Source organism: Entelurus aequoreus, linkage group LG21 (assembly GCF_033978785.1).
Source record: "Entelurus aequoreus isolate RoL-2023_Sb linkage group LG21, RoL_Eaeq_v1.1, whole genome shotgun sequence".
In the NCBI taxonomy this organism is placed as follows: Eukaryota; Metazoa; Chordata; class Actinopteri; order Syngnathiformes; family Syngnathidae; genus Entelurus; species Entelurus aequoreus.
The window spans coordinates 16,598,986-16,625,384 of record NC_084751.1 but is presented as its reverse complement, the minus strand read 5'-3'; the positions used below and the strand labels follow the sequence as shown (position 1 = coordinate 16,625,384).

The 26,399-nt window shown below is 40.3% G+C and overlaps 1 protein-coding gene across 5 annotated transcripts in view; it reads left to right on the top strand.

Annotated features, from left to right (window-relative positions):
* Positions 1-517: 517 nt before the first annotated feature.
* fbxw2 (F-box and WD repeat domain containing 2) overlaps positions 518-26,399 on the top strand; it is a 101,520-nt gene continuing 75,638 nt past the window's right edge. Inside the window, exon 1 of one of the 5 annotated variants that reach the window (XM_062031077.1) lies at positions 518-813. The gene's annotated coding sequence lies outside the window, so the exon portion shown is untranslated. The remainder of the gene's footprint in view (positions 814-26,399) is intronic. The other 4 variants (XM_062031078.1, XM_062031079.1, XM_062031081.1 and 1 more) reach the window with 4 other exon arrangements.

Sequence of the window (26,399 nt, the reverse complement as noted above, 5' to 3'; positions counted from 1 at the left end):
AAATGAATGTGTCTGCCAATATGGAGTATTTAATACTGTATCCAAGATTAAATACTTCTCTAAACTGGACTTTAAAACCAAATGAATGTGATCATACAAAGTATGTTTTCATGGAGGATAGCTATGCTTCAGATACAAATACAGAAAGGTAAGATACTACTCACAATACTTGATTTATTTTGTTAAAAGCAAATGGGACCAAAAAGTATTTAATAACAACTTAATCAAATACTTTTTGGACCCATTTATCATATCATAATGTCATTATGAAAACGTTTTTATGTTTTAACGTTTTTCCTGTTAGTCTAATGTGCAACCTAAATCAACAATGATTAGAGATGCACATATGAATTTAAGTTGGAAAAAAAACAACAACAAAACTGCAATTCCATTACATGTATGCACAAGCAAGTCGTCGTAAACATTACCTGTAATAAAGTGTGCAGTAGTTGAATAGAGACATGTATTGTATGTTTGTAGTAAATTGCTGTAGTGGTTCTGCTTAGAAAGACTGTACATGTACACACGTCTGCTAGTCCAGACCACACAATTGTCAACACGCTGAAAACATGTCCGAGAAGTGTTGCTATCAAGGTTGTTATCATGACTTGTGAAGAACGGAACTTCCCGAGTGGAGAAGTAGACGCAGCGTCATGTTGATGATGTAACAACTTGTCACAGCAGCTTTCATCATGGCGGACGGCTAACATAGCAGCTAGCTTAGCTGGACCCGCCTTTCTGCTGGTTTTTACCGCTATAAAACTGGACTAAATCAAGCATGGTGGCGATAATGAAGCTTTCTACAACCATCTGGTTAGTACACGTTACATATGGACAAACGATACTTTATCGTTGCATCCTAATGTGTTTGCTACACATTACTGAGCATTGAGTATTTTCTCCTAACATTCACAAATATGTCATCCAGCATTACTACATCTATGTTATTAATAATGACCACAAGTACGAATAATAGTTTGAACCACACTCGTTGCCATGTTCCCCTCTCTATACACGCTAAAAGAATATCTTCATTTGCGTGTTTAACATTACAGTGTGTTTTTGTTAAGTAGCCAGGTGATTTCATTGACATATTGATATTTGAAAATGATCATTGGAAATGTAGTAGTATTAGTGTACTGCTAGTATTAGTGCAATGGCAGGATCCCTGCAAATTAACTACCACTTTTATATTCCTCGTACAAATGTTTACGTTTCAGTTTGTATACATTACGAGAAAACGGTGATACCGTAAAACTGTTTTGTATAGACCAGGGGCGTTCCACGCCATTTGTGGCCCGCCGATAATAGCTATGTAAGCCCACGGCACATTGTAAAAATACACACAACAACAAACAGCAATATGGGAGGGGTAAAAGCAAAACACCACGATGTATGAGAAAAAGGGTTACGGATAATTAAAAGCTGACATTACTGTTTTTTATTCTACATAAACAGTAGCTTTTTTTTTATAGCTTTTTAAAAAAAAATCTAAATGTCTTATAATGCATTTTTTGGTTTTTAAGACTGTGTCTCTTGATGAAAAAAGTTTGGACTTCTCTGCTTTTTACTGTTGCAAAGTAATACAATTTCTAACCCTAACACAAAATGTCAGCTCCTGTTTTTGTTAAGTCTAAGGTTGGTTGAAGTTTATTTCAAACATGTATACAGTTTCAATATGATACATCACATATTTTACATATTTTAATTTTTCTTTTCAACATGTCCAAAAAGGAGTTGGAAGAAACAAAGTTTATTTAATCGTACCCCTTTTCTACCTCAAAGCAATTACTAACACATGTTCACTTCATGTTCTCAATTTTTACACAATTAACATAAATTATTTCGAAATACAACAGTTCTCTTCATAAATAGTTCGGTCAGTTATGATTATCTTAATGAAATAATGTCCTAAAAATAATGTCCTATTTCAATAAGTTCAATATGTTTATCATAATTCTTCTTCCTTGTACATTGTAAACACTTGTAGTTTGAACAGTTTCTTAAACTGCATCAAATTAATACATTTTTTGGCTTCTTTGCTAGATCCATTACATAATTTAAAGGCCGACTGAAATGAATTTTTTTTATTTAAACGGCGATAGCAGATCCATTATATGTGTCATACTTGATCATTTCGCGATATTGCCATATTTTTGCTGAAAGGATTTAGTAGAGAACATCGACTATAAGGTTGCAACTTTTGGTCGCTGATAAAAAAAGCCTTGCCTGTACCGGAAGTAGCGTGACGTCAACAGTTGAAAGGCTTCTCACATTTCCCCATTGTTTTCAATGCAGCTAGAGCGATTCGGATCGAGAAAGCGACGATTACCCCATTAATTTGAGCGAGGATGAAAGATTCGTGGATGAGGAACGTTGGAGTGAAGGACTAGAATGCAGTGCAAGACATATCTTTTTTCGCTCTGACCGTAACTTAGGTACAAGCTGGCTCACTGGATTCCACACTCTCTCCTTTTTCTATTGTGGATCACGGATTTGTATTTCAAACCACCTCGGATACTATATCCTCTTGAAAATGAGAGTCGAGAACGCGAAATGGACATTCACAGTGACTTTTATCTCCACGACAATACATCGGCGAAACACTTTAGCTACGGAGCTAACGTGATAGCATCGTGCTTAACTGCATATAGAAACAAATAAATAAACCCCTACTGGAAGGATAGATAGAAAATCAACAATACTATTAAACCATGGACCTGTAACTACACGGTTAATGCTTTCCAGCCTGGCGAAGGTTAACAATGCTGTTGCTAACGACGCCATTGAAGCTAACTTAGCAACCGGACCTCACAGAGCTATGCTAAAAACATTAGCTATCCACCTACGCCAGCCAACCCTCATCTGCTCATCAACACCCGTGCTCACCTGCGTTCCAGCGATCGACGGTGCGACGAAGGACTTCACCCGATCACAGATGCAGTCGGCGGCCCGGAGACGGAGGAAGTTAAGGTGAGTTCGGCGGCTAGCACGTCTGCTATCCATCTCTCAGTCCTCCTGGTTGTGTTGCTGTAGTCCGCCGCTAATACACCGATCCCACCTACAACTTTCTTCTTTGCAGTCTTCATTGTTCATTAAACAAATTGCTAAAGATTCACCAACACAGATGTCCAGAATACTGTGGAATTTTGAGATGAAAACAGAGTTTTTTGTATAGGATTCAATGTGTCCGCATACTTCCCGTTTCAACGATTGACGTCACGCGCATACGTCATCATACATAGACATTTTCAACCGGAAGTTTAGCGGGAAATTTAAATTTGCACTTTATAAGTTAACCCGGCCGTATTGGCATGTGTTGCAATGTTAAGATTTCATCATTGATATATAAACTATCAGACTGCGTGGTCGGTAGTAGTGGGTTTCAGTAGGCCTTTAATTCTACATACTATTAATACTATATGTTTTAAATGTTGAATGTCCATACAATTGTTTTAAGTTATATTTTTGTTTAAGGTTATATTTCTCTTTTGTTGAGAAGAATTGTTGTACATTCCTGGTAGCAGGTTATAATTTGCTTTGTGCATAAAATTAGCGTTTTGCAAATTTACCAAATCATTGAGTTTCAATATTTTCAGTTCAGTTTCAGTTCAGTTTCAGTTTATTTCGAACATGCATACGATACAATGTAATTCATCAAATATTTCCAGTTGTTTCATTACAGCACATCTGAAAAGGAGTAGGAAGAAGCAGAGCTTCTTCCTACTCCTAAAATTGCTTTTTCATATCATAGCAATTTTATCCCATTTCGTTGTTCTCTGTTAGTAACAGAACAGTGGATTGATTGATTGATTGAGACTTTTATTAGTAGGTTGCACAGTGAAGTACATATTCCGTACAATTGACCACTAAATGGTAACACCCGAATAAGTTTTTCAACTTGTTTAAAGGCCTACTGAAACCCACTACTACCGACTACGCAGTCTGATAGTTTATATATCAATGATGAAATCTTAACATTGCAACACATACCAATACGGCCGAGTTAACTTATAAAGTGCAATTTTAAATTTCCTGGGAAACTTCCGGCTGAAAACGTTTCGGTATGATGACGTTTGCGCGTGATGTCACAGATTGAAGCAGACATTTTGGAATAGCACAGTGGCCAGCTTAAGTCGCCTGTTTTCACCACATAATTCCACAGTATTCTGGACATCTGTGTTGGTGAATCTTTTGCAATTTGTTCAATTAACAATGGAGACTGCAAAGAAGAAAGCTGTAGGTGGGATCGGTGTATTAGCGGCTGGCTACAGCAACACAACCAGGAGGACTTTGAGTTGGCGCTAATGTGAGTACAGCTTTGGCTTCCAAACATTTGATCGCTTGCCCGTACGTACGTGCCGCTATGTGCATGTCACGTACGTAACTTTGGGGAAATATATGTTTCTTGCCGACTCTGATGGCGGCCGGGGTGTCGTCGAAAGCTACAACGCCGTCTGCCGCCGCGCCGCTGTCCTCACCTGTCTGGGTTGACTTCGTCCGTCTCCGGGCCGCCGACCGCACCGATCATCCTTTTGTTTGGGTGGATCATCCTTCCTTCGTCGCGCCGTCGATCGCTGGAACGCAGGTGAGTACGGGTGTTGATGAGCAGATGAGGGCTGGCGTAGGTGGAGAGCTAATGTTTTTAGCATAGCTCTGTCGAGGTCCCGTAGCTAAGTTAGCTTCAATGGCGTTGTTAGCAAAAGCATTGCTAGGCTTCGCCAGGCGGCACAGCATTAACCGTGTGGTTACAGGTCCAGGGTTTGGTAGTATTGTTGATCTTCTGTCTATCCTTCCAGTCAGGGGCTTATTTCTTCTGTTTCTATCTGCAGTTAAGCATGATGCTATCACGTTAGCTCCGTAGCTAAAGTGCTTCGCCGATGTATTGTCGTGGAGATAAAAGTCACTGTGAATGTCGATTTCGCGTTCTCGACTCTCATTTTCAAGAGGATATAGTATCCGAGGTGGTTTAAAATACAAATCCGTGATCCACAATAGAAAAAGGAGAGAGTGTGGAATCCAATGAGCCCTTGTTCCTAAGTTACGGTCAGAGCGAAAAAAGATACGTCCTGCACTGCACTCTAATCCTTAACTCTCACTTTCCTCATCCACAAATCTTTCATCCTGGCTCAAATTAATGGGGTAATCGTCACTTTCTCGGTCCGAATCGCTCTCGCTGCTGGTGTAAACAATGGGCAAATGTGATGAGCCCGTCAACCTGTGACGTCACTCTACTTCCGGTACAGGCAAGGCTTTTTTATCAGCGACCAAAAGTTGCGAACTTTATCGTCGATGTTCTCTACTAAATCCTTTCAGCAAAAATATAGCAATATCGCGAAATGATCAAGTATGACACATAGAATGGATCTGCTATCCCCGTTTAAATAAGACAATTTCATTTCAGTAGACCTTTAAGTCGGGGTCCACTTAAATTGATTCATGATACAGATATATACTATTAGATATATACTATCATCATAATACAGTCATCACACAAGATAATCACATTTAATTATTTACATTATTTACAATCCGGGGTGTGGAGGGGGGGGGGGGGTAGGTTTGGTTGTTATCAGAGAGAGAGAGAGAGAGAGAGAGACAGAGAGATCAGAAGGCATAAGAAAAAGTATCTGCATTGATTGTTTACATTTGATTATTAACAATCCTTGGAGGGTGTTAGTTTAGGGTTGTAGCTGCCTGGAGGTGTACTTTTATTGCGGTTTTGAAGGAGGATAGAGATGCCCTTTCTTTTACACCTATTGGGAGCGCATTCCACATTGATGTGGCATAGAAAGAGAATGAGTTAAGACCTTTGTTAGATCGGAATCTGGGTTTAACATGGTTAGTGGAGCTCCCCCTGGTGTTGTGGTTATGGCGGTCATTTACGTTAAGGAAGTAGTTTGACATGTACTTCGGTATCAGGGAGGTGTAGCAGATTTTATAGACTAGGCTCAGTGCAAGTTGTTTTACTCTGTCCTCCACCCTGAGCCAGCCCACTTTGGAGAAGTGGGTAGGAGTGAGGTGGGATCTGAGTTTGAGTTTGAGTTTGAGTTTGAGTTTATTTCGAACATGCAAGCATACAACATGATAAATCACAATTTCCAGTTTCTCTTTTCAATATGTTCGAAAAGGAGTAGGAAGAAGCAGAGCTTATTTAATCCTACCCCTTTTCTTTACATAACAGTTGCAAAACTTTTTGTTCACTTCCTGTTCACAATTTTTTCACAATAAACTCCATAAGTAATCACAATAAAAATAAATAAATAAATAATAGTAAGAATTTAATAATAATAATTGGTGTAGTAAGTCATATTTCATATGATGAGATAAGTAAGATTACTTTAAGAATGAATGAATGGATGGATGAAATAAATTGAGAATGTTTGTCATGGTTCTTCTTCTTTGTACTTTGTAAACACTTTAAGTTTGAAGAGTTTCTTGAAGTCATATTAGTACATTGTTTGATTGCTTTGCTTAATCCATTCCATAATTTAATTCCACATACTGATATATTGAAGGTCTTAAGTGTTGTACGTGCAAACAAATGTTTTAAATTACGTTTTTTCCAAGATTATGTTTCTCCTCTTTTTTTGAGAAGAATTGTTGTATATTCTTGGGTAGCAGGTTATAGTTTGCTTTGTGCATAATTTTAGCTGTTTGCAAATTCACTATGTCGTGGAATTTCAGTATCTTTGATTCAATAAATAAAGGGTTTGTATGTTCTCTATATCCAACATCATGTATTATTCTAACTGATCTTTTTTGTAACACCGTTAATGAATGAAGTGTACTTTTGTAATTATTTCCCCATATTTCTACACAGTAGCTCAGATATGGTAACGCTAGTTAGCAGTAGAGAATATGAAGGGATTTTTGGTCCAGAACATGTTTTGCTTTATTCATTATTGACGTGTTTCTTGCAACTTTATGTTGTATATTTTTTACGTGAGATTTCCAGTTCAATTTATCATCAATCATTACACCTAGAAATTTGGTTTCATTTACTCTTTCAATTTCTATTCCGTCTATTTGTATTTGTGTTTGACTTTCTCTTCTACTGTTACCAAATAGCATTATTTTAGTTTTACTAAGATTCAACGAAAGTCTGTTTTTGTCAAACCATCTTTTTAATTTGTTAATTTCTTCTGTTATTATTTGTATTATCTCCTGTGTGTTCTCTCCTGAACAAAACGCTGTTGTATCATCCGCAAATAATACTAACTTTAAATATTTTGTAACTTTACAAATGTCATTTATATAGAGATTGAATAATTTAGGTCCTAGTATTGATCCCTGAGGTACACCACAGGATATATTTAGCGTTGTAGACGCGTGTTCGCCTAGCTTCACGTATTGTTTCCTGTTCGTTAGATAACTTCTTATCCAGTTTAAGACTAACCCTCTGATGCCATATCGTTGTAGTTTTTTGATTAAAATATTGTGATTAATTGTGTCAAATGCTTTAGTTAGATCCATAAAAACCGCTGCCGCACATTTTTTACTATCTGGGGTGGAGGTCTAGAAGTAATCTGACTAGCTTATTCTGGGATGTTTGGAGTTTAGATTTGAGGGTTTTGGAGGTGCTAGGGTACTAGGAGGTGCATGCGTAATCGAAAAAGGGTTGAACGAGAGTTCCCGCCAGAATCCTCATGGTGCTTTTGTTGACCAGAGAGGAGATTCTAAAGAGAAATCTCGTTCGTTGGTTGACCTTTTTGATTACCTTGGTTGCCATTTTGTCACAGGAAAGATTAGCCTCTAGAATGGAACCTAGGTAGGTGACCTCATCTTTCCTGGTGATAACAATGTCACCCACTTTTATAGTTGATGTGGGACCCAAACAGGATGGATTCCGTTTTACCCAAGTGTATGGATAGCTTGTTGTCAGCGAGCCAGGTGCAAGTTCTACAGAGTTCAGCACTGAGGATTTTCTCCACCTGTGACTTGTCCCTGTCTGATACCAGCAAGGCAGAGTCATCCGCAAACAAGAACAATTCACAAACGCATCCTGATGACAAGTCGTTTATGTATATTAGGAACAGTAAAGGCCCCAATATACTGCCTTGGGGGACTCCACAGCTCACTGAGAGGGGGGGGGGGGGGGCACACGGTGCCATCCACCTCTACCACCTGTTCCCTCCCCTCCAAGTAAGATTGCATCCAGCTCGATGAGGTTTTGTTAAATCCGATTGCTCTGAGTTTATCCAACAGTATAGCGTGGTTAATGGTGTCAAAGGCCTTCTGAAGGTCCAGCATGACCATGCCGCAGTATCTGCCCGCGTCCACCTCATGTTTGATGTGGTCGGTCAGATAGAGAAGGCATGTGTCAGTGGAGTGGTTAGTTCTGAAGCCGGATTGGAATTTGTACATGAGTTTATTAGTGGCGAGGTAACTATCGACCTGTTCATAAACTATTTTTTCCATTACTTTTGAAATGGAACTGAGAATAGAAACAGGTCTGTAGTTGCCAGGTTCCAATTTGCTTCATTTTTTAAAGAGGGGAGTTACTCTTGCTATCTTAAAATCTTTTGGTACTTGGCCTTGTGAAATTGAGAGGTTTATTATGTGCGTGATGATTGGGGCAATGATGGAGGCAGAGTCCCTGAGGAATCTGAAGGGATTATTATCAAGGCCCGTGGCCTTGTTTGGGTGGAGCACGCTCAATTTTTTAAGCAACTCATCAGCTGTGACCATTTCTAATTTGAAATCATTGTTAGATACTCCTAGCTTTCTGTAGAAGGCTTTAATGTGTTCTACACCAAAGCGACCAGAGTAGTGGGACAACTTGTTGACAAGAGTTGCGGCTATGCTGGTGAAAAAGGCGTTAAGTCTGCTTGCTACCTCCATTTTGTCTGTAATGAGGGAGTCACCCTCCTTGATGCTGATGTTGGTGAGTCTGGTTTTAAGTTTTTGGCTGCAACCGGGAGGCTGGTTGTTGAGAATTTTCCAGAGCTCACGTGGCTTATTTGTGTTTTCCTCTATTTTGTCGTTAATGTAATTTTTTTTTAAAGGATTTAGTCAGGTGGGTTGACTTATTTCTTAATTTATTGCATTGCTTTTTGAGAGTTGAAAGGAGTGATTTGAGGTTGTTATTATTGGGTTGTTTATCTACTTCTGTTTTACACTTTTGGTATTCGGAGTATTTTCTGTCTCTGTCTTTTATGGCAGCTAATAGGTCCGGATTCATCCATGGTTCCGAGCAGGCTTTGATCCTCACTGTTTTCACGGGAGCCATGTCATTTAGTATCTTTAGGGACGCTGTTTTGAAGCGATCCCAAGCAACATCGACCAGGTTGCTCGCGAGCACAGTGGACCAGTCCCACTGATCTAATTTTAAATTGAAATTATCACTGGAGTATTTTTTTAGGGATCTGGATTGGGCTGTTATGTGGCCATTGGCTTTGGGTTTAGCTATTTTGCGGGTGCAGAAGGTTAGATAGTGGTCGCTAAGACCACAGATCATGACCCCACTATTTTTTATTTTAGGCCGGTCTGAAGTGAGGATGAGATCTATGGTTGATTGGGTGGAATTACACACCCTTGTAGGTAGTGCTATTAGCTGGGAAAGACCGTGTAGATTACAAAACTTGCTGTAGGATCCGAAGACAGGCGCATCTCTGCGTTGAATATCTGTGTTCAGATCCCCAGTTATAATTTTTTCCACGTTGTCTGCCCCAGCCAAGCACCCTTCCAGAGCCCCATAGAAATCTGGGGTCTGTAAACAGTCCCTATTAGTACCGGCTTAGCGTTTTTAAATTTGATTTCCGCCCACACAGATTCCAGGTCATTGTGGTTAAGATCATTGCGAGTTATGTATTTAATATCCTGGTGAATATACATACAAACGCCCCCACCATGTTTATTCCTGTCCTTTCTGATAACCGAAAAGTTTTCTATTTCTATCTCTGAGTCAGAAACACTTTGATCAAATTTGGTTTCAGAGAAACACAGGATTTTTACCTTCGTGTTGAGGAACATTTCTCTGATTTGGTCGAGTTTGGTTCCAGAGAGGCTGTTCACATTAAGGTGGATGATGTGTAGGCCACTAGAACCAAAGAGAGCATCAGAGTCCGCTGTGTAGTGGTACTGTCCAGAAAAGTTGTTGGTTGTTATTGAAGTTGAAGTTGGAGAGCAGTTCAGTTCGTTGTTTGGCTGGAGCTGCTTAGGGGAGCAAGAGGAGCAGGAGGGAGAGAAGGGGGAGAGAGAGGCATATTGATCTTCATCCAGGTGAAGGGGGAGGGGCGGAGTTGGGGGGGGTGTTCAGGTAGGGGGGCGGGGGTGGGGGTGTGGGTGGATTTCATTTTCGCAGGGTTTTTTGAAAACAAAGAAAATGGATGAATGAAGGCGCCCCTAAATCCTGTGTATGCCGCGTGGACCCCCGCCACACAGGATAAATAAATACCGGTAGTGTACTATATGTAAGTAAACAAATATTAAATACATAAATAATCATTAGCTCAAAAAAAAAAAAAAGGTTCAAGATGTTCATCATAATTGTTCTTCTTTGTACTTTTTGAACACTTGTAGTGTGAACAGTCTCTTAAACTGAATCATATTGGTGCTTTGTGTGATTTCTTTCATTCCATAATTTAATTCCACATACGGATATGCTAATTGTTTTAAGTGTTGTACATGCATAAAAATGTTTTAAATTTGATTTTCCTCTCAGGTTATATTTCTCTTCTTCTGACGAATTGTTGTACATTCTTGAGTAGGAGGTTTTGTTTGCTTTGTACACCATTCTAGATGTTTGCAAATACACCAAATCGTTGAATTTCAATATTTTTGATTCAATAAATAAAGGGTTTGTATGTTCTCTATAGCCAACCTTAAAGGCCTACTGAAACCCACTACTACCGACCACACAGTCTGATAGTTTATATATCAATGATGAAATCTTAACATTGCAACACATGCCAATACAGCCGGGTTAGATTAGTAAAGTGCAATTTTAAATTTCCTGCGAAATATTCTGCTGAAAACGTCTCGGTATGATGACGTTTGCATGTGACGTCACGGATTGTGCGGAAGTATTGGGACACTATTGTGGCCAGCTATTAAGTCGTCTGTTTTCATCGCAAAATTCCACAGTATTCTGGACATCTGTGTTGGTGAATCTTTTGCAATTGGTTTAATAAACAATGAAGACAGCATAGAAGAAAGCTGTAGGTGGGATCGGTGTATTAGCGGCTGGCTACAGCAACACAACCAGGAGGACTTTGAGTTGGATAGCAGACGCGCTACCGTGAGTACAGCTTTGGCTTCCAACTATTTGATCGCTTGCCCATACGTGTGTGCCGCTATGTGCATGTCACGTACGTAACTTTGGGGAAATATATGTGCTGTATGAACTTTATGGAGGTGAACGGTACTTTGGGCTGTGGGATTGAGTGTGTTGTGCGGGTGTTTGATTTGTATTGGCGGGTTATATGGACGGGAGGGGGGAGGTGTTTGTTATGTGGTATATTAAATATAAGCCTGGTTGTGTTGTGGCTAATAGAGTATATATATGTTTTGTGTTTATTTACTGTTTTAGTCATTCCCAGCTGAATGTCAGGTCCCACCCGCCTCTCCCAGCATCTTCCCTATCTGAATTGCTTCCACTGCCCTCTAGTCCTTCACTCTCACTTTCCTCATCCACAAATCTTTCATCCTCGCTCAAATTAATGGGGTAATCGTCGCTTTCTCGGTCCGAATCGCTCTCGCTGCTGGTGGGAATGATTGTAAACAATGTGCAAATGTGAGGCGCTCCACAACCTGTGACGTCGCGCTACAGGCTTTTTTTATCAGCGACCAAAAGTTGCGAACTTTATCGTCGATGTTCTCTACTAAATCCTTTCAGCAAAAATATGGCAATATCGCGAAATGATCAAGTATGACACATAGAATGGACCTGCTATCCCCGTTTAAATAAGAAAATTTCATTTCAGTAGGCCTTTAAGTATTATTCTAATTAGGGATGCAAATTATCGATTATTTCATTAATTGATAGTTGATAACCTTATCGATCGATCATCGATTAGTTGATAAAGCGGCGTTTTCCCCCCATCTGAGATTTCCCCTCAATAAGGTACAAAATCAAAATCAAAATTTTGCTGGTATAAAATACAAAGGACATTGTATTCCCTAATCAAATGTTTATTTGATACAAAAGTAAGTCATCTTTGTAACATGAGGAATATAATATAAAGTGCACTTTAGTCTTGTCACACATGCAAGACTTGGTAGTGGCAGCAGCCATAATAGCTAGCTTTATTTTATATAATCCCTCTTGAACTGGGAAAGGTGCCTAATGCCTATCTGTCAACTTGAAAAAATACAAGGAAGACATCCCTGAAAATTGTAACAGCAGGCAGCAAATAAGTAAGCCTGTTGGCTGTTGCAGTCTGCTGCAGAACTTCACCTTTGGACTCAGGTGAGGCTGACAAGAACTGAAGTGAAAAAACATGTCACTCACTCACTACTGTAAAGACAAGAAAAATAAAGTAACATCAAGTGCACAACATGCACAATGCACATCTTAGTCTGTCTCACAAACTATTAGAAGGCTAGCAGCCTGCAAGCTGCAACATTAATTGAATCCCTCTTGAACTGGGAAAAGTGCCTATATGACAGTCAACTTGAAAAAATATAAGGCAGACATCCCTGAAATTGTAAGTAACAGCAAAATAAGTAAACCTAAGCCTGCTGCAGAAGAACAGTCATTGATTCAACTTAACATTTGGGCTCAAGTGAGGCTGACAGAAGAACTGAATGAAAAACATGTCACTGCATAAAATAAAATAATAAAAAATGTTTGCTAAGACGATGTTACTCGCGTTGTCGTGAACACAGGCTATCACTCGCCCGGTCAGCCCCCATGCATGCACAATTTCATTCAGCCGTTCTGCTAAATTATCAGCCGTATGGCTCATCGGCATACTCTCTGTGGCTAGGACTGCCGACCTCATCAGCCAGTCCTCCATGTAGTGGCAAGTGACGGTGATATAGCTCTCTGTTGTATTTGACGTCCAACAGTCAGTGGTTATTGCTACATGCGTGTTGGCCAGTCGTGCTTTCAGCTCGGCTTTCTTTCTTTTGTAGCGAGCCTCTATGCGGGTTGTTATTGTTTCTCGAGAAGGGATTTGGTAGTCTGGCTCACAATAGTTCATCAACTCACGAAACCCCTTGCCATCCACAATGCTTATAGGCAGCATATCCTTTTCAACCATGTTGCAAATCCTCTGGGTGATGCCCTCTGCCCGTGCGTCATCACACACCGCTTTTCTTTTGGAAAACGCTTCGGCGACGGAGGGCTGGCCTGGCCGTGCTCCGCCTCCACTCTCTCCTCCAAGCACAGCGGCATGTAAACTTTTTAGGTGGTAATTTAACGAACTGGTTGAATTGTTGTACTTCAAAACAGCCTTACATATTTTGCACGTTGCATCGTCCTCTTTTAGGGTGAAATGTTCCCACACAGCACTTCTCTTGCGTCGCTTCATGTTTGTTTTTCTTCTCTCGCATGTGGACTCTCATGTGTACAGCGGACATGTAGGGCTGGTCACGTGATGGTGTTGCTGCTTGGAAAAAGTACAATAAGCAACAACTCCCTCGTGTGGACTAGCGAGGTATAAACTCAGCATTACCTTCACACAGAAAACCACCGCACCGACCGTGACAGAACGGAATTGTCAATTAATTGAAATCGTTAATTTTAATCGGGTAATTTCTTAACGGCAATTAATCGAAAATCGATTAATTGTTAACATCCCTAATTCTAATTGATCTTTTTTGTAACACCGTTAGTGAATGAAGCTCATATTTGTAGTTGTTTTCCCATATTTCTACACAATAACTCAGATATGGTAACGCTAGTGAGCAGTAGAGAATGTGAAGAGATTTTTGATCCAGAACATATTTTGCTTTATTCATTATTGACGTGTTTCTTGCTACTTTATGTTGTATATTTTTTACACGAGGTTTTAGCATCTATTATTACACCCAAGAATGTGTTTTATTTTACCCTTTCAATGTCTACTCCGTTTATGTGTATTTGTGTTTGACTTTCCCTTCTACTGTTATCAAATAGCATTATTTTAGTTTTACTGAGATTCAAAGATAGTCTGTTGTACATTCCTGGTAGCAGGTTATAATTTGCTTTGGGCATATTTCTAGCAGTTTGCAAATGTACCAAATCATTGAATTTCAATATTTTGGATTTGATAGATTAAGGGTTTCTATGTTGTCTATATCCAACATTTTGTATTGTTCTAACTTATTTTTTTTGTAACACATTAGTTCACCATATTTCTACACAATAACTCCGATATGGTTACACTAGCGAACATTAAAGAATGTGTTGTAATTTTTGGTAGAGAAAATATTTAGCATTATTCATTATAGAAATATTTCTTGCTACCTTATGTTTTATTTTTTTTGTATGAGATTTCCAGTTAGTTTTGTCATTTTTTATTACACATTAAAAATCTTTTTTTTTAAAACTCTTTCAAATAGTGATCAATAATGGAAAAAGAACTAACAATAAACTTGATACATGTGTAGCTGTCCTTTACAAGTGCACACAGCGAGAAGGTTTTGAAACCTCTGCACTGGACTGCAATCTATTTGGGGTGGTGAGTTGCAGTGGGGGGATGTTTGCAGACTACGTCGTCATTGAATTTACACAAATGGCCATGTTAACCATTTTTTTAAAAAAGGCCGAAAAAAAGAGTTACACATATGATATATATTCCGATATATATTGCAGCCTCATGCAATAAGAGTTTTTTTTTCACAATATGTTATTTGTATGTAAATGATAAGCGAACCATTTCAAAATGGGTACAATGTCTTCAAATTTTGCTGCTGACATATGCAGTCACATATTGCATAATTTCCAGTTGTACTATTTTCCCCAAAATATTATTATTATTCTACTTGTTCATTTACTGTTAATATCTGGTTTCTTTCTGTTGTAACATGGTTCTATTTTCTGTTTAAATGTAATAAACACATATTCTTCTGTTATTTGATACTTTTAAATAATTGTTAAATTTGGGTATCGATCAATACGAAGTACAGTAGTTACAGGGGCAGTATTGGTCATACCACTGCTGATCCTTCTAATTTTCAAAATGATTGAATGATAAATGTTTGACCATAATTATAATCAGACAAAATCACACGATGGCATTGTAACAATATAAATTAAATATATGAATTACTTTCTACTAGGACTGGGCGATATAGCCTTTTATTAATATCTCGATATTTTTAGGCCATGTCACGATACATGATATATATCTCGATATTTTGCCTTAGCCTTAAATTAACACTTGATGCATATAATCACACCAGGATGATGATTCTCTGTGTCTACATTAAAACATTCTTGTTCATACTGCATTAATATATGATCATTTTAAACTTTCATGCAGAGAGGGAAATCACAACTAAGTAAATTTACCAAAACTGTATTTATTAAACCGTTATTAAGCAGTGGCACAAACATTCATGTAATTTCCAAAACAGAAAGTGACATTTTAAAGCAAGCTATTAGTGCACTTTTGTGCATGATGTCACTAAGATCTTGGACCCCAGGAAGAATAGTCTCCACTGCAGTGTAGACTAATGGGGATCCTTAATAAACTAAACTAAACTAAACTAAACTAAACTAAACTAAACTAAGATGACACATCAAAACAACACTAAATTAAAGTGTACTTTTTGTACAGAACGCCACTACAATAGTTTAAAACAAATAAAGTGCACTTTTGTGCATGATGTCACACAAAATATTTCAATAACTGTCAAATAAAAATGAGCTGCATAATAAGAAATCAAATAGTGTATGTCCTTCGCTATGTGGTAGGTTCCTGCGTTATCTCCTTCTGTTTTTGACTATTTTTTCATACAGTGTTGATCTGGAAATGGTTGCTTCTGCATTTTTTTGGCTGTGGCACCAAACGGAGATGTTGACAGCGGCGTTTCAAGCACTCTTCATTCTCTAGCGGGTGACTTTTCAAATTATGCTACATTAGTAGAGCTGCTACTTTTTGTAGCAACGCTTACGCCGCATACTTGACATATTACTGACATATTACTTGACATAGAACTGTTCTGTTCGACATATTTCCGCTTGAAGCCAAACCACCGCCAGACGATGGCTGTTTTTCTTGGGAATTAATTCTTCCTTCATTTGTTACCAAATTGGCACCTTCTCTCTCTCGTATTACCACTCGCACCTCTCCGCTAGCATCACAGCTAACGTTACCCACGCTGCTACCTCTCTGCTCCGCGAGGGCATATGACGTTGCACGCGCGACAGTATGTGACGTATGTAAGAAGGTGCGCTTGTTTTATGTCTCTGTGAGAAGGAGAGACAAGAAGGAGTGAAAAAAGCCTGTAGTGTAATGCCCGCAGCTAAAAACAACTGCGTGAGAACGTATACTCAAATATCACGATATAGTCATTTTCTATATCGCACAGAGACAAACCCGCGATATATCGAGTATATTCGATATATCAAGTATATTCGATATATCGCCCAGCCCTACTTTCTACTATTGGCTCTATTTAAATCATGTGGATTTTGCTCTTATCACTCCTGTGTCCAGGGACTTCTTTCCTGCATTTGTAAACAATAACAAAAACAACAAAAAAGATGTTGTGATAACACAAAAGTGAAGTGAAGTGAATTATATTTATATAGCGCTTTTCTCTAGTGACTCAAAGCGCTTTTACATTGTGAAACCCAATATCTAAATTACATTTAAACCAGTGTGGGTGGGCACTGGGAGCAGGTGGGTAAAGTGTCTTGCCCAAGGACACAACGCCAGTGACTAGGATGGCGGAAGCGGGGATCGAACCTGCAACCCTCAAGTTGCTGGCACGGCCACTCTACCGACCGAGCTATACCATACAAAATATGTATCTAATCCCTGTGTTATCGACAATTTACTGATACTATACTTGGTATTGTAGCTGTCGATATTTGTATCGATCCACAAACTTCTGTTTCCATTCAAGAGCTCTTGCTCAGCTGTTGGTATGACTTATTGTATCCTCCTACATAGCATATTAGCTATTGTGCATCCTCCAGTGATAATAATACTAAACGGTTTATTTGCCAGCATGGAGGCGAGGATTGCTGATGTAGAAGCGGCTTTGCACTGTGGAGGGTAATTAGTGGCCAGCAATGATGCTACAATAATTTGTGGATGAATCCGTTCTCTTGTCGCTGTCATATTTGCGGGACAATACTAGAATGTGTCATCAACATGCATTATCACGATATAATAAAAGCTCTATCAACGGCCTAATGTACATTTATTGTATACAGTCATGTGATTTTTCCGTCTATAGTTGGAAATCCGTTTTTTTTATCTCTGTAAAAATATAAAAAAATTATTTTCGTTTTTTCGGACCTACAATGTGTGTTAAAATCTTGATCCTTCTCTGTTCCATACCTGTCAACAACTCCGGTTTTTCCCGTAAAGAGTAAGATTTTTTATAATCTAGTGCGGTGGTCGGCAACCCGCGGCTCTAGAAGCGCATGCGGCTCTTTAGCGTCGCCCTAGTGGCTCTCTGGAGCTTTTTCAAAAATGTATGAAAAATGGAAAAAGATGAGGGGAAAAAACAAATTTTTTTGTTTTACTATGGTTCCTGTAGGAGGACAAACATGACACAAACCTCCCTAATTGTTATAAAGCACACTGTTTATATTAAACATGCTTCACTGATTCAATTATTTGGCGAGCGCCGTTTTGTCCTACTAATTTTGGCGGTGCTTGAACTCACCGTGGTTTGTTTACATGTATAACTTTCTAGGACGTGTTTTATGCCACTTCTTTGTCTGTCTCATTTTGTCCACCAAACATTTAACGTTGTGCATGAATGCACAAAGGTGAGTTTTGTTGATGTTATTGACTTGTGTGGAGTGCTAATCGGGCATATTTGGTCACTGCATGACTGCAAGTTAATCGATGCTAACATGCTATTTAGGCTCGCTATATGTACATATTGCATCATTATGCCTCATTTGTAGGTATATTTGAGGCATACTTGCCAACCCTCCCGGATTTTCCGGGAGACTCCCGGAATTCAGCGCCTCTCCCGAAAACCTCCCGGAAGAAATTTTCTCCCGAAAATCTCTTGGAATTCAGCCGGAGCTGGAGGCCACGCCCCCTCCAGCTCCATGCGGACCTGAGTGGGGACAGCGGCGACAGTCTGTTTTCACGTCCGCTTTCCCACGATATAAACAGCGTGCCTGCCCAATCACGTTATAACTGTAGAATGATCGAGGGCGAGTTCTTGGTTTATTATGTGGGTTTATTGTTAGGCAGTTTCATTAACGTCCTCCCAGCGCGGTAACAACACACAACAACAGCAGTCACGTTTTCGTCTACCGTAAAGCAGTTCGTCTGCCGTAAATAGCAATGTTGTGACACTCTTAAACAGGACAATACTGCCATCTACTGGATAGCCTCCGGAACACTGAAATTCAAGTATTTATTTTATTTATATGTATAATAAAATAAATATATATATATATATATATATATATATATATATATATATATATATATATATATATATATATATATATACTCGAGTTGGTGAATTCTAGCTTTAAATATACTCCTCCCCTCTTAACCACGCCCCCAACCCGGAATTGGAGGTCTCAAGGTTGGCAAGTATGATTTTCCTTTAAGTCCTCTTAATTTAATTTATATCTCATGACACACTATCTGTATGTAATATGGCTTTTAATTTTTTGCGGCTCCAGACAGATTTGTTTTTGTATTTTTGGTCCAATATGGCTCTTTCTACATTTTGGGTTGCCGACCCCTGATCTAGTTGTAAAAACTACGGTTTTCCATTAAAAACGATTAACTTGAAAATCAAAGCTACGTAGTGAAGCAACTCCACGGGCAGGGGACAAAATATATGGGAAACATCAATGATGATTGGTTGGTTTACGTACAAGAAAATCCATGAGTGGTTGGTTGGTTTACTATGATGAGTCACGATTGGTTAAGATTAGGGCTAATGTTGCGTTTGACCAGATGTTCCTCCAAGTGGGATGTAAAACGCTGGTCAGTCCCAAGTTCTTTAGATGACATATAAATTGAACTCAAAAGTACCACCAAGGACAGAATAGGTATTTTGTAATTTATTGTCAAATATTTGAGAATAGAGACCAGCCTCGAACAACACATACAAATGCGTAGCCCAAGTTGATCTGAAAACATCCCGTAAAGCACTCTCTTCTTCAATATCTCCCCCCGCCCTCACTTGTCTCACCTCAAACATATGTTCATTGTGTCTCTTATCTTGAGTCCGCCTGGGAAGCACAGGAAGGAGGAATTCCTCCTCTCTGCCTTCTACTTCAAGGCCGACCCAAGTGCGAGCACTTTGTCATTAGATGATTTGAAAGCAAAAGAGTACAATATGGAACTTTAGCTATTTGTAATATGACTATGTAAGTAAAACAAAATATGGATATATGAAAATATATATATATATATCCTTCAATTCCCCCTTCAGATCTTTTAAAAAGATCTTTACCTCTAGTACAACACTTCTAAAGCACGCCCCACATTAAAGTAAGTGCTGTTTTTTTAAATTTTTGAGCAAGCTAGCAATAAAACAACAGCTTAGCTACATGGGAGATAGATGGAGGGAGTCTACGTCAATGTCGTCATGGTCAGGGAAGGAAGCCAACAATTCTCGAAAGTCTTAAAGTTACCACTTTGCTAGACCCCCTTCAGTGACACTTAGCACAAGGGGCGATAAAGCAACCGCATGAGAATGTGATGGCCAAAAAACTCCAATGGAGACCAGGACAGACTTAATTAGGTCAGTCCACCTGCCAAATGTGCTTTGGAGCCAATCTTTGAAGGGGTCAGATACCCCTGAAACTTCAGCAAGTTCCTTAGACAGGGCCTGGAGGCCCTCTAAGGCCCTTTGAACTGAGCCGTCGGGGGAAATGTTGTTAGGAATGAAGGTACAGCATTGGTCACCAAACATTGCACACACACCTTCTTCCTTGGCTAGGATGCGGTCAAGGGCTATGCGGTTCTGGATGGCCATGAGGGAGGTCGGGGCAAGTTGTTCAGCAAGTCCCTCAACGGCGTCACGAGTCAGGTTGGTCAGTCTCAACAGATTATAAAAAACATAGTTAATGCGTTCTACATTTTTAGTAGCAGTCACAGGGAAAATAGCACCAATGATAGGAAGGTTTTCGAAACCTGCACAGGATTCATACCACAATTTACGTTGTGAGAGGACCCCCCCTAGGTTGGCATATTGCATCAAAGTAAACACCATCAGGATTTATCGTCAAATCAAAGGAGCCTGTTACACTCCTCTGAGATAAAACATGGCGGCGGCGGCGGGGAGTTAGAGCGGCCGCTGAGACAGGAGTTACAAGGGGAGTTAATTTGGTACCCACTAGGGTGAGTGGGGTCACCAGTCTAACCATAGCACAAAGCCCTACGGATAACGTCGGGATTCTAATGTACAATCTGTGCTCCCCACAATACCAGAATAAGTCAGCTCGTGCCCAAGGGCCTATCCTTGAGCCATCTATCAGTGTGGTGCACCAGGAAGGGTTAATGTCACCCAATTTGTTGGGGGACGAAGACGGTCCTTTGAATTGAAAACACGTGTAATTCAGCTTTTGGGCCACAAATGGAAGAAGTCGGGTGGAATTGTCAACAGGAGGGCACACTAGCCAACAAATCGCACCCTGGTGGCGTGGGTTCAGAAAACAAGGAGATAAGACAGTTTGAGCCATTTATGTCAGTCAACTTAAAAGGGGCGGGGTAAGTGTGGGGAAAGGGACGTCCAGCGGAACAAGCAACACAGTCACCTAGGTTTTGGCTCTTAGCCATGCTAGTCATCCACCTGAGCCACAGGTTGTCTGCACCCTCTCCTAAGGTCAAAGTTACCAGGCCTTCGGTGGTGATGTCATTATCACGCACAGATGTGAGAGCCTTTGAAACACCACCGAGGTGGGGTGGTACTTTAGGTGCTACAGAGGGTGTAGAGGTAGTTAATACCCTCTCAAGGACATTAATTTTAATAATTCCTTTAGAGTCTGTATCAGTCAGGTCAACCCCCAAAACAACATAAAAGGGACGATGGGCACCACTTACTAGAGTATGTTGTCTGCATCCGACACCAATGGTTCAGGGTTGAGTCGTTACTACCACGGTAATAGCTATTATGTCCCCCGCAATTAAACACACTGCATAGGTCAAAAAGAAGTCTTGCTGTCCCCTTTGACCCAGTCTATTTAAAGTCCGCCATATGTTCTAAGACACTTGTCAGTCACTGTCGTCGGGAAGGAAGAACTGAGACACAAAGACAGTAGAACAAGCCCAAACACCAGTCCGTCAGGGAATACTACTGGGTGTAACATCCTGCCTTTTGTCTATCAAAATCAGAGTAATTCAGGTAACGAAACGGGGATAAACATCAAACTTTTCACTTAATGTGACGACACAGATAGTTATGCTGCAAACAAGCAAAAGAAATTGGATAACTTCGAGTATAAAGGCTGGTCTCAAATAAGGATATACAATATAGAAGTTGAAAAGAGTAATATAGGTAGAAAATCTCTCTCTCAGCGTCGTCTTCTGGGCTGTAGGATTATGTGTGTGTAATTAAAGCCTCGCTCTTCTATGACCTAGAGGGGGAGAGGTTACTAGCACAATCACCCCTTATGTGTGTTACCTCGTTAACACACACACTAAAAATGAGTCGTTTTCTGCTCCCGTTCTTCTTCAGGTGCCTCAGGCTCAAAAGGCGCCGCTAGGGGACCGAGTGGGGCAGATGTTGTGGCGATGTCAGCAATGACATCCGCTGGTGATCTGTCAGGTTCTTCAGCAGGAGTGCAGAGGGAAAGGTGGTACCAGGTGTCCCTTTAACCAGCCAAGCAAAGGGCGTGGGACGTCCGTTCCACGACCTTAAAGGGACCAGTCCACCTGGGCTCCGTCCACTTGCGTTTGATGACCTAGATCTTGACCCTCTCAGCGGGCGGAAGGGAATCTGGAGTGGCGGGCTGTCATCCTCGTATCTGTACAGAAGAACTGGCACACAAATTCTGCATTTTTTGTGTAAAATACCATTTTGGTTTTACGCTGAGTCCTCCTTCCATGGGGGGCTGCTGGTCCTGTGAATGGCTGACCTGTATGCAGCTCATAGGGTGAAAAACTCAAAGGGCGGTAAAACAGTTTTATTCACGGACCTTCGAATGATCATTAACGCTAATTGCAACATGTCAATCCAATTAAATTTGGTCTGTGCACAGATTTTAGCCAATTAGTTTTTAATGTTCTGGTCCATCCTTTCAACCTTACCTTGGGACTCAGGATGGTACCCCAAACCTGTGTTCTAGTCCGAAAGCCTTTTCGACCAAGGCTAAGGGAGTTTTTTTTTTTTTAAATGGTTGCCGTTGTCTGACCTAATCTTTTTGGGGAAACCATGTCGGGGTACTAGGTCATTCACAAGTCATTTAATTACTGATATTGCATCCTCTTTTGAGGTTGTTGTTGCTTCCGGCCAACCACTGTGATTGTCAACACAAGTCAGTACGTACCTTTTCCCTTGTACCGTATTGATCATATCAGTAAAATCAAAGACTATACCTGGTTCACCCTCACCTCATCCATATTCTAAATTTGATCTACTAAACTACTATCGATGTATAAAATCGTTATTTTCAAATTAAAATTAGTTATAACTTCTTACCCACGGGAAAAATGTTAAAACTATGGAATGTGTCAGAGTCGGATGATTGTTGATTTTGTTCCAAGGAGTCTGTATCCACCCTCACTCACCCCCTTCTGTTTCTGAAAAAAGGACTGTGTTAGTCATACTATCACTTTCAGAAACATCTAAGAAAAAGGTCAGCTAATAGTCAAGTAGCGGAGGACAGGTCATGTTTGAGGTCAATGATTGTCTCATTAGCCTCTATGGTCCACTGGGGGGTGTTGTTAGGGTAGGGGACCCCTTAGCGATATCACAAATAACTCAAACTCAACTAAACCCTAACTTTTATGTAACTTATTCAATATGGTGAAAGTAACAACATATGCTCATATTTATATTGTCACAAATACAAGAAAAATACTACTAAGGCTGCAGCTAACGATTATTTTTCTATCGATTAATCTATAGATTATTTTTTCGATTAATCGGTTAATCTATAGATTATTTTTTTCGATTAATCTATAGATTATTTTTCCTTTTACCGATTATTTTTTTATTCAAAATGAAGATGAAAAAATAAATGTAGGCCCGTTTTTTCAAAAGGCATGGCTTTTATTTACAAAAAAAAAGAAGTATGGCCACCCAGTCAACATTGACAACAACATGACTAAATATTCTGTAACAATGTAAACATTTAAAACTTTTAAAATTTAACAAAATTAAAAGTAGCTTATTTGCTTTTTAATGTGCAAATATAAGAGTCAACATCCAGTGCAAATCTTAATATTCTGCAATAGTATAAGCATTTCAAAAGTAAAAGTATTGCTTATTTTGCTTTAAAATGTGCAAAAATAAAGATAAACATCCAATACAAAAAAGTGCAAAACGAAATATTCTGTAACAACAGTGTAAACATTTCAACAAAAGTGAAAGTATTGCTTATTTGCTAAAATGTGCAAAAATAAAGATAAACATCCAATACAAAAAAGTGCCAATCTAAATATTCTGGAGCACTGTAAACATTAAGTATTGCTTTTAAAATGTGCAAAATAAACATCCAGTCCAACACAGTACACAATAACCAATTCTACTCATTCCAGTGAGTGTCTAACAGTTGTAATGAAGAAAGGTTAGCATGTCTACATGCTTTGGTTCTTTTCTTATTTACAATATTCCCAGCAGCTGAAAATAGGCGCTCAGAAGGGGTCGATGTGGCTGGAACTGAGAGCTAATTAGCCTTCACCTCAAGCCAGGATTGCGAGTGAGCTGAGCTGCAGTTTAAGTTTCTAGAAGGTCAACGGGCTCATAGTGATGTTACTAGTAGTTGACTGGGAGGTGTTTATTATCATTTGGGGAGAGTCCGCTGCCTGATGCTCACCTGCTAAACACCTATCTGCTCAACGCTGAAGCGCTGACTACATGCGCTCTGAATACGCAGTGCTGATTGGCTGATAATGCTTCGTGTGTACCAATCAGATGGTTGTGTGGGTGGGACAATGCTGCGTGTGTACCAATCAGATGGTTGTGTGGGTGGGACAATGCTGCGTGTGTACCAATCAGATGGTTGTGTGGGTGGGACAATGCTGCGTGTGTACCAATCAGATGGTTGTGTGGGTGGGACAATGCTGCGTGCTGAGACAGAGGCAGACGGAGCAAAGCAGCTTGCTAAGACTTTAGCTTAGAAACTCGTTCGGTACACCCCCGTACCGAACCGAAAGCCCCGTACCGAAACGGTTCAATACAAAACACGTACCGTTACACCCCTAGCAGATACAAATGACACATTCATGTTTTTGTGTAATGATGACAACGTATGCTCGCGCGGACGATTGACTAGTTGATGGTTTTCTTTCAAATGTTCGTTCATAGCCGTTGTGCTGCTATGATAGGCCATTTCCGCTCGACACAGTGTGCATACAACAACATTATTAGGCCGTTTATTGAAATACTCCCACACTTTTGACCACTTTTGGCATGCTTTTCCCCCCTCGCTCGCACCGCTCGCATCGTCTTCTTTGATCGTCTGCTTTGCGCTTCGCCATGACGGTAGTGTGACGTCATTATGCGACGCGTCGACGCACAAAAACGGCGTCGACGTATTTACGTAACCGATGACGTCGACTACGTCGACGCGTCGTTTCAGCCTTAAATACTACCCTTATGGCGGATGCTTTAGCAATAGTATTTTGAAATTTTACCACACCTGGTGCCCCCAATAATTCATTAAGTCAAGCTCATGTTGTAGAAAGTCGAATGATGCGGACACGTTTGTTACTGAATACTTTCTATCAGACTTCTGCCATGGCTACTTTGTGTATGTAATGAGCAACTATAATTATTTGATATGCTTAAATGTGTAATGTGTCGTTTTAGCTCAGCTGTTGTGTAGCTGCTACCTCCTCGTAGCCTACAGGTGTCTAAAGTGCAGCCCATAGTTATGTGTTTAACATAACCATGGGCTAAACCTAAACAATTGAAAATGTGGTATTTGGGTGTCGGTGTAATGTTTGGCAGCTACGCCGTGTCTTATCATTGGACCTAAGTTCTTTGGTTTTGTAGGCGAGACAGAGAGCGAGTGAACAATGTGGGACACAATTGTGTCCATCTTATACCATGCTAGTTGTTTCAAAGATAGGTCAACATGAGCAGCCACACCTTGAGTTCCAACATATATAAATATAAAAAGGAGTCAAAGGTCTCCTGATATGAGTGTCTAACTGGTGATCATAACATATGGCGAGTCGGGTGGCAGAACACACAGAAGCATCTCAGCCAGCCAGGGTTTTCACTGTTAGAGCAGTTGGATGTCAGCCATTCCTGTTAGGGACGGCGTGGCGAAGTTGGTAGAGTGGCTGTGCCAGCAATCGGAGTGTTGCTGGTTACTGGGGTTCAATTCCCACCTTCTACCTTCCTAGTCACGTCCGTTGTGTCCTTGGGCAAGACACTTCACCCTTTGCCTCTGATGGCTGCTGGTTAGCGCCTTGCATGGCAGCTCCTGCCATCAGTGTGTGAATGTGTGTGTGAATGGGTAAATGTGGAAATACTGTCAAAGCGCTTTGAGTACCTTGAAGGTAGAAAAGCGCTATACAAGTACAACCCATTCATCATTTATTTATCATTTGTTTCAGGCTGTGGTATGAGCTCAGGGAGGAGCCTTGGTAGTGATGTCGCAGCTTGGTGGTTGAGCCGTCAGGTAACACCAGGAAGGTTCCTTCTGTGCGATTTGAATGTCAGGGTACAGTCTGTAAAGGAGGTCCAGCAATCTGAACCGGAAGTGGTTTGGTGACAGGTAACCTTCTTGTGACCCCAGCGAGGCCTTCGACCTTTAAAGAGGAAGCACACAGTCTCTTTGGTACCTCTGCATTCAGAATCGAATGGGCGGCACCATTGTCAATCACGAACTGATAACATTTTCCGTTGACACTCATGTCCAGCAGGGGGCCAGTCTGTATTTCCTGCTGGGGCTCCTGCTGTGGGCGTCGTTTGCCACGCCTTCGTGTTTGTTTGTTGGCACGACGGCACCTTTCCTGTTCGGAAATGTTCGGACAGTCACGACTCCAGTGACCAGGCTGGTCACAGCCGAAACAGTTTCTTCCCCGGATTGGCTTTGAAGCACCGTGTTGTCCACCACCCGAGTCCAACCGTCTGGTGTGGGCACGTCTGTTGAGGATTCTTTCCTCCACCTGTTGGAACTCAAAAGCGAG